This window comes from Odocoileus virginianus, chromosome 32 (genome assembly GCF_023699985.2).
Source record: "Odocoileus virginianus isolate 20LAN1187 ecotype Illinois chromosome 32, Ovbor_1.2, whole genome shotgun sequence".
NCBI lineage: Eukaryota > Metazoa > Chordata > Mammalia > Artiodactyla > Cervidae > Odocoileus > Odocoileus virginianus.
This window is the reverse complement of record NC_069705.1, coordinates 29483432-29497110: the sequence shown is the minus strand read 5'-3', so window position 1 is coordinate 29497110 and position 13679 is coordinate 29483432. Positions and strand designations below refer to the sequence as shown.

The following is a 13679-nucleotide window of genomic DNA, read 5'->3' as shown; positions in this document are numbered from 1 at the left end:
TTTTGGGTACTTCAAAGAAAAATTTTATTTGGAAAGACTATATTTATTCCATTATTTTACCACTTTCAAAACATTTTTAGGGCACCTCGTTTGGAACGGCCTTTTGTTCCAGAAGCATATTCTTTTGAATTGCCTTAGCGATTTAGTGGTAGAAAATATTTGTATTTTGTTGATTGACTTGTTTTTTATTTACTTGAGTTTATGGTACAAAGTATACTTATCAGACAGGTCCTTGAATATCCTCATCAGGTTAGAAGATTCCAAAGCCCTCACTTCAGAGTTTAGAGCTGCAGGACCAGAACAAAGGGGAATTACTTCTGAGTTTCCAGAGTTGGCAATAGCTCTCAGACCGCTAAAGAGGTGGTCTTGAGCTGGGCATGTGGACTGACATCTGAACTGAGACCGAGAGGCTGCGGGAAGAGAGGTGCAAGGGGAGGAGGGCGTGGGGACAGCACAATGAAGTTCTCAGGGCCTCAGGGGGCATTCTCCAGAGGGATGTTTTAACCACAAAAAGGGGAAGGTGTGCTGGTACAGATGTCCTACAGGTTGACGTCAAGAAAAATGAGCTACTGTGATGCCCAGTAAGTTCTTCCCAGGGCCCACACTGTAAGAGGATGGTCATTACATCCACCCAGCTACCCAGGTGCTGGAGAACATCCTCTTGGCATTCTCAAAGTCTTTTCCTCCAACAACATCTCAAATGATCATGCCCCGGAAATAAAAGCGGACAAGGGCTTTACCTTAGACACTTCCCCAGACAAGTGATCAGAACAGGCTGGTGCTGGAACCTTTCCCACAAAGTACTTACCTCTTGTTTTCCTTCCTCCTGGATGTCAAGCTGCTACTGCTCCCAGCTGAAGCGGCTCTTTGCTGTCCATGCTGTGGACACCTTTGCCACCAGATGTCTGCGAATGAAACCCACCGGGGAGTGGCTGCGGAGCAGCGTTCACAATCTCTCTTTTTTTTTTTTTTTCAAATTTAAGTCACCAGATTTTATTAGAAGAAATGACTAGACCTTTCATGTACCCATATTCCCTGGAATTCTCTTTTCTTGGCTGCTCTTTTTAATTCCTTCTTGTTCTTAACATGGAACTGAAGGGTCTGACATCTCTTTTTAAATTCTTTCGGGCTGAAACATACTTTTGTTTATTTATTTAGTCTTTTTCTCCTCTTTCTCATCCAGAAGTGAAATTAAAGATGAACAAGAGTGAGCAAAGATCAGCATGGAAACCTAGCAATCTTACAGATACTTTTCAGCAAAATGTGATGGATTAGGAAACTTAGCTTAAAAACATCTATCAAGCAATATATAAAAGTTAACGTGACACACAAAAGTTACATCCCATTATCCTGTAATTTTTTGAGTTGTTCATTTGCATCTGAATGTCTCTTGTCATGAGGAAAGACTGTTCCGGAAGCAACTTCTTTGTATTTCTTTCTTATATGATTACCCCTAACTGTAACTCCATTAGGGCAATTTCTCCCCACCTGGGGATGGGACACTGGAATGGATGAAGAAGAATGGATCAAGTCCTCATTTTCTTCAGCGATCTTCAGCTTTGGTTTCAGAGCAAGTTAGACTCAAATCTACTTCCCAGTTTTCTGCTTAAAGATGCTCATTCTTTAAGTCAGATTCTCAAAGCTCCTTCAGTGGAAGTGAATGAAGACACACACTATTTGCAAACCGTCACACATCTTCAGAGGATAATTACAGTATTCTTGAAAGATCATGGATTTGCACTTTTAATCTTCTAGAGAAGAATGAATTTATTTCTTGCTTCGAAGACAGCCTGGTGCGTTGAAAAGCCTGGAGGATTGTGACTCAAGTCTTGTTCTAATTACACACCAGCCTCTGCAGGCTTTGGGGCAAATGACTTCCCTTGATTCGGCTGCAATTTTACCAATGGGAAAGAGAAGATGGTTTCTAAGATCCTTTTCGCTTTAGACAAAGGACAAATTTGAGAACATTGTCTCCAGTTGTTGCTTCAGTCTTCAAAATCACCAAACGCTTTGGCTTTGAAGTTAGGCTGTCAGAGTTTGCCCTTAACCGTCTACGCCCTGTGCTTCAGATCAGGCTGTCTAAAGGCAAGAAAGCTGGATCTTCTTGAGATGACTGGCTTGTTCTCTCGTTGCTTGGGATTCTTCACATTCTCCACTGTGAACTTCAGCTCACCATCATTTTGCCCTTACAATGGTATCACTGCAGTCAGGTCCAAGATGGTGATCTGGACCCCTCACTGACATTTCACCCAATACTCCAGATAGTCCTTTCACTAATTTCTTGCATTCCTCCTTCATCATTGCGTCATGGCCCCTTTAAGGAAGCGGCCATAGTTGAGTAGTGGGACCAGCTGCTGGCAGCAAAGAGACTTCCACAATCTCACTTTGCCATCATCGCTGGGTTATGATGAAGTGTTGGACCTTACCACTGAGCAAGACATTGTGTGGAAGGTAAGTCAGTGCTGGTCGCTCAGTCGTGTCCAACTCTTTGCAACCCCATGGACTATAGCCTGCCAGTCTCCTCCATCCATGGGATTCTCCAGGCAAAAATACTGGAGTGGGTTGCCATTCCCTAGTATTTTGGTCATCACAGACTTTATGGAGAAGACTGTTCTCATTAAAATAACCTCCAATATTTTCTTCCATTCTGATAGTTAAGAGATGGCCATCACAAACACAGTACATGCTCTAAAATCTGACATGACCTATAAAAAGAATAAATCGTTCAATCAATAAAATTGGCAAAATATCAGCAAAAAAAAAGACTTGTGACATAATAACCAGTGAATGTCACACTAATGAAAAGGGGAAGGAGAGAGCCAGTTCTCTCTTTAGGACAAAGTTCATCTCAGGAGAGTCTGATAGCAGCCTAGCTCTCTAAATCTTTTCCCTCCTTCCTTGAGAAAAGTCTTCGTATTGCACACAGCCCTCTGCCTCCAAGACGCAGCATTAGGGCATTGATTTCTCAGGGAATAAACAAAAAATGCAGGAAACACAGATAAACATGTTATTCATCAAACATATCCTGAGCATCTTATCTGCCAAACACCTAAGGCGTTTACATTGACTGGAGGATGGAATGGTGCTAACAGGGCTCAGGAGCAAAGCTGCCTACTTCCAATTCTGCCAGTACTTCAAGCTGCAACAACGTGATCTCTTCCAAATATGCCAGCCTTCCCGTTTCTCTCTTTATTTCTCACTTCCAGCCCCTCTTCCTGTGATCAGCCCTCCCTTTAGATGGATGATAGCTTAGGAAATGCTCTGATCACTTCCAAGTGAAGCAAAAGAATGGTTACTATTGGTTACACTCCTTTCTTAAAATTATAGACAGCAAGACTTTCTCTTCCCAATGTCTTTGTAGGAGTTTGTTTTCCTCTGGGCTAAAATGCCTGAATTAGTCATTATCTGATCCTTTACAGAAGAATTGCGCTGACCCTTCATCTTACCTGTCATTATCCTTGTTTGAACAAACTCAAAATATTCCAGATGGTACATGAAAGGCTTCTGTCTGCTTCATCGATCACCCTGGCCTCATTCTCTTCCTCAAACATATCATTCTCATCATTTGGGTCTTATCTCAAATATCCCTAACTCTTTTCTATTTTTTTTTTTTTTTTTACTGGAGTGGGTTTCCATTTCCTTCTCCAGGGGATCTTCCTGACTCAGAGATCAAACCTGGGTCTTCTGCATTGCAAGTAGACTCCTTACCGTCTGAGCCACCAGGGCATAAATATCACTAACTCTTAATAGAGTATCCTTTACCCCAGGGAATCACAGGTCCTTCTTTAGTACCTTCATAGTTATCTTATTTTTTGCTTAGTCATTTTTTCCTCTACTAGTATGCAGGCTTCATGAGACCAGGCACTTTACTCTCTTGTTTATCAGTGATTGGCACTTAAGTAGGTGCTCGGTAATTTTTAAAATTGTAATAAAATACACATAACACATAATAAATCATTTTTAAGTGTACGATTTGGTAGCATTAAGTACCTTCATATTGTTGAGCAGACATCACTACCATCCATCTCCAGAACTTTCATCTCCATGCCTTCTACCCCCGGCAACTACTGTATTCTACTTTCTGTCTTTATGAATTTGACTACTCTAGGTACTATATGCGGAAACCTATGTGTCCTTTTGTAACTTGCTTATTTCATTTAGCATAATACCTTCAAGGTTTGTCCCTATTGTAGCACATATCAGACTTACCTACCTTTTCAAGACTTCCTTTTCCTTTCCTTTCCTTTATGTGTACATACCGCACACTTTGTTCATCCATTCATTCATCGATGAACACTAGGAATTTCTTAATTAGAAATCTAAATTAGGCTTAATTGAGTTTTAAAATCACAACTAGCTAACTAATGAACAATTAGTATGTGCTTAATTTTATATCTAAAATCCCACTAGCAAAGCCAAGAAAGTAATCAGCATGTGTACTGAATTCTACTGGGGACAAGAAAAAAGGTAAGAATATATTCACCTGTTTTGGAAATATTCGTAAGTCCTTTTGCAGCAGACTACTTTTATTGTCAAAGAAGTGTTAGCCTCTCAGTTGTGTCTGACTCATTGCAACTCCATGGACTGTATCCTGCCAGGCTCCCCTGTCCATGGAATTCTCCAGGCAAGGATACTGGAGTGGGTTGCCATTCCCTTCTCCAAGGGATCTTTCTGACCCAGGAATTGAACCTTGGTCTCCTGCATTGCAGGCATATTCTTTAACATCTGAGCCATCAAGAAAGCCCATTTATTGTTAAAACAGAATACAAATGCAATTTCATTCCATTTTAATTTAAAAACAGCACCTAGATCGGCAGGCAATGCTTTATTAACAGCAATCTTCTTAAAAAATCATTTTGTGTTACCTAGATAAAATTTCAGTTTCACAGTTATGAAGCCAAGGTTAAAGGGAAAACTGAAAGAACAAGTTGCCTGAACATGAGGAAAATATAATAGAGAAAAATAAAGAGAAATATGGACTTTATTTATCTAATTACACCAAGGGGAAGTGGAAAATTGAAGAGGATCAGAATATACCACCCCCAAATATGCCACTTTGGCATAAGGATTGTTTTGAGTTGAGGGCAACTGAGAAGCAGCATATGCAAGAAAAACTCTCTGCTCTCCCCTTTTTCTGTCTAAATGCGGAGCACAAGTTTCCTTTTGTGAGGGTGTCACCCTCTCCTGGACCAGGAAGGGAAAAACATTTGTCATGGGTGATGCAGATGGTGCCAAGATGAGTCCACATAAATAAAACTTTACTCAGTAACCCATCTTCCATTACTATCCTCCTATATTTACTTTCCCACCATTTACCACCCACAGAAGTCCAAACCCCTTTCACTTTGTCTTGTCACTTCTCTAGGACTTAGCACCCATTGTTAGGATGGTATATAAGGCCCCTGCATTTAATTGATTCTTTGGATATTCACTTTATATGAAGGTCTCCATGCATGTGAAAATATTAAAATATTAACATCAAACAAACAATAAAGAAGGCTGAGCACCAAAGAATTGATGCTTTCAAACTGTAGTTTTGGAGAAGGCTTGAGAATTCCTGGGACTGCAAGGAGAGCAAACCAGTTAATCCTAAAGGGAATCAACCCTGAATATTCATTGGAAAGACTGATGCTGAAGCTGAAATTTCAATACTTTGGCCACTTGATGTGAAGAGTCCATTCACTGGAAAAGACCCTGATGCTGGGAAAGATTGAGGGCAAAAGGAGAAGGGGGCGACAGAGGATGAGATGGTTGGATGGCATCATCAACTAAATGGACATGAGATTGAGCAAACTCCGGGAGATAGTAAAGGACAGGGAAGCCTGGCATGATGCAGTTCATGGGATTGCAAAGAGTCAGAAAGGACTTATTGACTGAACAACATCATCAAACAAAATTTGTAAGCCTTTTCTCCTGTGAGTGTGTCTTTTGTCAGTCTTACTCACAGGCCCCAGGCACAAAAATCTAAGACGAGAGTTTTCATCCTCTACATAATAATTTGAGAACACAAGGCATTTGTTCAATGAGTTTTCTTTTAATGAGGAAGGAACAGTGGTATAGTAGAAAGAACTTTGAAGTTAGATAAGCCTGGATTGAAGTCTTGAATATACTGTTTAATATATGACCTTAGGCAAAGTATTTAAATTCTGTGCCTCAATTTCTGTATCTATAAAACAGATAAGACCGACTCAATGTCATTGTTGTGAGGGTTACGTAAGATGAAATATGTAAAATATTTTAATTTGTATCTGTTGTTAAAGATGGTTGGGAAGAGCTAAGAGTTTAGGAAGCAGGATAGATAAAAACTGAACCTTAAGCTTTTCTCTCTTTATCAACTTGGGGCTAATATAGAAACATATAGGGGGCCCACTGGGTTAGCTGGCTGTTTTGTGCAAAGAACTTTGCAACTGAAAGAGGTATTTGAGAAAAATCCAAGACCTCAAAGAGTACAACATAAAGCACAGAAGGGAAGCAGCTGCTGTGGGTATTGCTGATTGATTCACAGGAGGAAGGAAGAAAGGAAAGAAAAGAGACTGTCTGGCTGAATATCAATATGTAGCAAGAGCTTTTACCCGATAATTCTGCTTTAAGGGGCCTCTATTAAGGACATAATCCAAAATACATAAAAGCAATTGAGCATACAGATGGTCATCTCAATCTTATGAGATAGAAAACCCAAAAACAACCTGAATGGCCAAAAATTATAATATTTTTATATGGTAGAATATTACTAGGACTTCCCAGGTGGGCCAGTGGCTAAGACTTTGCACTCCCCATGCAGGGGGCCTGGGTTCTATCCCTGGTCAGGGAACTAGATCCCAAATGCCACAAGTAAAGTTTCTGAGTGCCACAACTAAGACCCAATGGAACCCCCCCAAAAAAGATTATTTAGTCATTACGTACAAATGAGTATAAACAAATATTATCAGCTCAATTATGTAAAAAAAACAAAGGAACAGGTGAAAAAAGACTGGAAGGACATACAAAAATAGTGTTAAAAGTACTCTGGGTGGTAGATTGTGAACATGGAAATTCAATGTATTTCTTTTTAGTGTTGCCTATTTTGAAAATCTCTACCCTTAATTAGTATTATTTTAGATTTTTCTTTAATATGAACCATTTTTACTGAATTTGTTACAATATTGCTTCTGTTTCATGCTTTGTTTTTTTGGCCTCAAGGGATGTGGGATCTCAGCTCCTCAATTAGGCATCAAACCCTCACCCCCTGCAGTGGAAGATGAAGTCTTAACCATTAGATCACCAAGGAAGCCCGCAGTGTCATTTCTATAACCTTCCCTCTTTAAAAACAAACAAACAAACAAAACCATCAATACCACAACAAAAAAAATTATTCAAAAACTATATGCAGAAAAATATCTGTAGTGCAGGCAATCTTGGATATTGATTAAAAGGAGATCCAGTCATTTCATGTTTCAGAATTGTAGGTGGCAAGATGGAACTTAAAGAGCCTGAGACTAGTGTTTCCTCCAGGGTGGAGGCATCTCTTCCCACTTCATAGGGAGAAGGCCTGCAGGAGAGAGCCTGCATACTTTCAACAGTAAATTGAGAGTCTCAGCAGAAGGCTCAGAACTTTGTACTGTAAAGCATGGAAGCGAGAACCCTGGTGAGACTCTGGGGACTATAGTTCCCAATATTCCACATTACCATAAAAAGACCTCAACACGACTACTGGAGAACATTTGATCTGGAACAGGACCATGGGCATATGTCTGATCACAAGAGATTTAAATATGGTAACTAAATCATACAGCTTCCCATTCCCCAGTTCCAGCAAGAGTTTAAAACTATGTTTTTATATCATAGGTGCTTTTGTCCTTCTGAGAAGGCGACTAGGAACAGATGACTGTACCATGGCTCAGACAATGTATTTTCCTCTCGCTGACATTTCACTGCAAATAGCATTTTCCGTGGTCCATTCCACAGGGACTTTTTTCTTTTTGGAGTTCCATGGTTCCTCAAGGTCAGAGTTTTCAACAGTTATAGGCTCTGTGGCCCTCATCTGATTTGCAGGAAATATGTGAGCAACTTCAGGCCAAATGCCAAGGATGGCAAGCTGATCCCAAAGTGACAGCAAAGCTTCCTTCATTCCTACCTTCATAGGAGCTACTCATCTCTTCGTTTTTAAGATTTTCTAGGTGAGTCAGTTAATGGACTATGTCTCCTTGATTTATAAGCAAACATATTAGACCTTCTTGACAGTTCTCACTGAAAGCTCTCTCTCTTGACTTTCTGAACGACTCCACAGCACAGCTAAATTTAAAGTAATCTTCACATAGCTTCTCTCCTAACTTGTTTTTAATCTTTAATGTGGATAAGAGGTCAAGACTCATGTATCCACTCTGAAATTTTTGCATGGTGGTCTGTTTAGAATAAAATACGTAAAGAATTCTTTCCTCAGCTAAAATTTTGATGGAAGAGTCCCACTTAAATATTCTATCATATATATGCATAGAAAATCTCTGGGAAGACTGGTAAGAAATTGGCTTTCTCTGGGAAGAGGGATGGGGAGACAGGCATGAGACTATACATACTTACACTGTATATTCCTTTTTACTGTTTGGATTTATCATGTGCATGTATTTTTTAAAGATATTTGAATAAATTTAAAAAATCAGAAATGAAAGATAAGAAATCCTGCTTAAATCATGTTCTTGGTTGGGACGACTTATCGTTGTAAAACTGTTTAGCCCTCCCACAATTATCTATGAATGTAGTGCAATTCCAATAAAATTCCAGCAAGATTTTTTACAGGAGTTTGACAAATGAATGTCAGAATATATATGAATAAATAAACCTCCACAAACTCCCTAATTTGAGAAAGAGGAGGGATTCACCTACCAAATATTAACATGTGGTAATGAGCCAACAAAACTTAAAAACTGTATTTCAGGTAAGGGACAGACAAAACGAACAAGGGAACAGAACAGGAAAATGTGCATGAGGGTTGAGTCAAGTCATAGGGAAAAAGGATTATTTAATGGATCATGGAAAAATGGTTCACTTCACAGAAGAAAAAAATAAAACTTTGTCTCTACCATACACCATATACAAAAATAAATCCCAGTTGGATTAAAGGTGTAAAAGATTAGAAAATATTAAAAAGAGGAAAGTTTCTTTAAAATTTCTTAAAACAAGCCTCTCAATTCACAAATGGATACATGAATACACCAAAAATTAAGTAGTTTTGTTCAAAGAAAACATACTGGCAATGTTAATACATAGCTAACAGACTGGGAAGAGATATTTACAGTGTTTAAAATCAATAAGGGGGAAAATAGCTACAGAGAAATTATGGAAACCAGTAAGAAAAAAATAGGAAACCCTACAGGAAAATGGTCAAAGAATTCTCATAAAGATTCTCAACCTCACCAGTAATCAAATCCAAAGTGAAATACTTACGTGTTTTTTTAATCCAGTAAACTGACCAAGATCCTAATCTTGGAAGTTGGATCGAACCAAGTGATGGTGAGGATGTACAGAAGAAACACCCCAAATGTTGCTAATTGAGTGTTAACTGGTGAGGCCCTTTCCAAGATCAATTTGGAAGTATTACAAGAAAGTGATAAAGTCCACATGCTATTACCTAGTAATTTCATTCCTAGATATACCCTAGAGAAAATTTTAAATGGTTCACAGGGTAACTTCACAAGTACTCACTGTTGTGTTGTTTGTGGTGGCAAGGCTGGAAGCAATTACTATTATCCAATAATGGAGAATACTAAACATTTCTCATAAGTTGTAAAAATGCTAAATATATTGCAATAGTTAAGCAAACAAGTGTCACTTTAAGAAGAAGACTCTTCTCTAAAAATCTAAATTTATACAACAAACAAAATGAGAATTTTTATTATTAAACAATTCTTTTAATTTATATCAGGATAATGGAAAAACTTTTATTAGACGCCAGAATACCTGACTCCACCATTCAGGAGCTATTAAACTTGGGGCTAGAATCTAGCCTAGATACTTAATCTAGTCAAGCCAGTTCCTTCATCTGTGAAATGCTGTCTGCTTCAGTGTCAGTGTGAAGAATAAGCGTGAAAGTATTTTGTGAAATATGAAATGTTATAAACAAAAACCTAAGGATTCATTAAAATTACCCTTTTGATGTAAAGTAGCAACTCCTTTAATATTTTTTAAATGGATTTATAAGAACAGAATTAACACATGACTAAAAAGGAAATGTGCTATAATACAGAAAACTCTATTTCTGGGTCAATTACTTTCAAGCACAGTAGGAGGTAGAATATATATATATTAAAACATTCTGGATAATGTAAAGATAGAATGAGAGTAGGCTATGGGAAACTCCTATTTTCTCTTTAGAATAAACTCATTACTTCTTGAACAATTTTTAGAATGCCATTTTAACTGATTAATTTTAGCGAAACTTTTAGGATTGTGTGTGTGTGTGTGTGTGTGTGTGTGAGTGGTTGTCCTATGGTTTACAATACACATCCTTAACTTTTCAGAGTTTTCTAAACAATATCTACTTATTTATTTAGCTGTGTTGGGTCTTAGTTGACACAACTCATGTAGGATCTTAGTTCCCAGACCAGGGATCAAACCTGCATCCCCTCCATTGCATGGCAATCTCTTAACCACTGGACTGCTGGAGAAGTCTTAACTATCCAGTGTTTTTAAAGTTATATTGTAGCACTTCACATAAAATAGAACACTAAAAATTGCATGCCTCATTCTCTCTTTTCCTTCTAGAACCCTACATGTTAGATCTTTTGGTATTATCTGATATAACAGGTCCCTGAGGTTCTGCTCATTTTTTCATTTGATAGCAATTTTCCTCTCAGATCTTCAGAGTGAATAATTTCTATTGATCTGTCGACAAATTCACAAACACTTCCTTCTGTTCTTAAGGCTATCCAGTGTAAATTTTATTTCAGACATTATACTTTTCAGTACTACAATTACCTTTCAGTTCTTTAAAAATTTCTATACTCTTCTGAGATTTTCCATATTTTCATTCATTACAAGTATGCTTTCTTTTAAGTCCTGAGCATAGTTGTGACGGCTACTTTAAAATCCTTGTGTTGAATTCCAACAGCTGATTCATTGTGGGGCTAATTCACCATTGAACTAGGTGTAGGGGTTACCTTTGCCTACTTCTCTGTATGTCTAGTAGTTTTAGATACTATCCTGGACATAGAGAATGATGTACTTTACAGATCTCACTTCTGTTATGTTCTCTAAAGAGCAGCAATGTCTTTTTGTCTTTGTATACAGTGGACTTGGCTGAACTCAAACTCTTAAGCCAGTGCAGTGTTCTTGGGTTTATCCGGGCTGCTTGCACACAGGTAGGTTAGGAGTTAGCCAGAGACGTGGGCAGTTTCTACACAGACTTTAAGGCTTCCTCTCTGTGGCTTTCTTCTTTCTGGGATTTCTCCTCCACTTTCCATTTTAATTGCCTCTTCTTCATCTCTTTGGTGAGGCAAGGATTCCATAACCCTAGGTTATGGCCTGACACATGACACGAAGTCATGAGACTGATGGCAGTTTAGAGTCAGTCACACGTACTCAGAGCCTGGGGGAGGATACACCATTCAGGGCTTGCAAGGGAACTGAAGCCTGCCACATGGGGATAGGCAGGAAATGTACCTGTCCTCAAAACAAGAAGGGTTGTTTGGCTAGAGGACCTTTGAGGACTATGGGAGCAGAGTGGGGAAGGGAACTTGGTGTTAGGCCATTCATAGCCTTCCTGATTCTACCCAATGTCAAAGCAGCACATGCTATTAACTCTAGGCCCTGTATCACACTGTGGTTGTGCTGGAATCCACTCTCTGGCTCTTCAAGCCAATACATCTGCAAGTTTCCAAGTTTACATTGTCCTATAGAACTGGGTGCTGAAGGCTAAAAGACATAAAAATAGGAAACTTCTGAAGTGCCATCTCATTCTTCTAAGTAGTGACTTCCCTCCAGAATTTGCCTTCTTTTGCTTGCTCTGCAGTGCCTCTTGGTATTTTAAAAATATCTTATCCAGAATTTATAGTTGTTATTTGCAGAAGAGTGATTTGATGGGAGCTCTCTGGTTAATACCAGAAGCAGAACTTTTGAAGTTTAATCTTAATCTTAATCAGTTTAACTAGATAGCTGAAGAATTTATTGATTATACAATTTATTGATTATAAAAGCAATTGGGTAGTCTTTGGAATGATAATAGTAAAGCATATTAACTCATAGCTGAATTAATAACTGTAGGGCTCAAAAAATATCATCCCATAAGATATGTATATTTTGATTTAGTGCAAATTTTGATTCCACACAAATAATTCCAAGTTCAGTTGGACTCAGCACTGATCAGATAAATCCAAGAAAAAATGTCTTTTATTTCACATTTTTTTACATACTGCTACAATAGATATGAAGGGAAAAAAGCCATTATTTGACAACGTAGTCCCATATTTCTTCTTGAATATACACCATCTTCCAGAAACCATAATTGACTTATACCAATTTTCTTATTCTGCCTTGCTTCTATATTTATTCCTAATTTGATTTTATTTATACTTATTCTTATAAGCATTTCCCTAACACTCTATATTCGTGCTTCTGTATCCCTACAAGACTATAAATGTCTCCTGGACATGGATCAAATATTTGATTCCATTTAAATCCATACACAGCACATACTTGTGTATGTCGATTATTCTTTTTTCAGTGAATCCTATCAAGACTTGAATGGACAAATTGGGTTTTAAATTTCTTCAGAACTCTGGATGTGGCTGTTGTCTTTGGTGAGCCCAGAACCACTCACAAGAGTCAATGGCAGGTTACGAACATGGCTAAGACTTCTTATGGCAAAGGACAGAGAGCAAAGTAACCAGAAAAGATATACTGGGAAGTCCAGAGAGGTTACTACAGGCTTCCAATGTCCTTGGTCTGAAGCTGCAAGGAATCCTCTCTCTCTCTCTCTGTCTAGCAGCAAACTACAGGCATATGTTAAGTATTTCTACCTGTGGAAGCCCATTTGAGTCTCAGGGTCCAACATTTTTATGGGGAGCTGTTAAAGTACACACATTATGCGGTACAATCAGCTACGGCAACTGAGACTCAGGTCCCCAACTGTGAAACCAGGTGACCGTGTTGTGGAAAGGAACCTGACAAGCCAGCATGGTGTGTTCCATTTCTCCGGGTGTTCACCACAAAATCATCACTAATAATAAAAAACATTCCACAGGCCAAATTCCCAGGGCCTGCCAGGTCAGTCATGGTTTCCTTGGAGACATTCAAGAAATAAGCAACCAGGCCCACTGTAGAAACTTTTTCTCCCAAGGGTCTGTATGTCCTTGCTATCTGTTATTACCAACTCCTGGCTTACTGATAGAAGTTAATTTGAAGCTAGCTAAGTCCTGGCATGTGGGAAAATGTTTTTAAGACCACTGCACATCTATACCATTTCCTCTAGTCTCTCTATCTACCCTTCCCAACACGTTCCCAGACTTCAATTTCTACAGTGGGCTATTCTTTACAAACAAGTAGGCTACCTCTAGGAAGCAACAGTTAATGCTGTTTGGAAGAAGCATACACGCTCAGTTGTGTCTGACTCTTTGCAACCCCATGGTCTGTAGCCCACCAGGCTCCTCTGTCCATGGGATTTCCCAGGCAAGAATACTGGAGTGGGAAGCCATGCCCTTCTCCAGGGT

General features: G+C 38.8%; 1 long non-coding RNA gene across 1 annotated transcript; it reads right to left on the bottom strand.

The window, feature by feature from the left end:
* Positions 1-8659, bottom strand: LOC139032610 (uncharacterized). Its single transcript, XR_011485172.1, has 2 exons — positions 809-8659; positions 1-287 (listed from the first exon to the last, which is right to left on the bottom strand). It is a non-coding gene; the product is annotated as an uncharacterized lncRNA (long non-coding RNA).
* Between the last annotated feature and the right edge of the window lie 5020 nt (positions 8660-13679).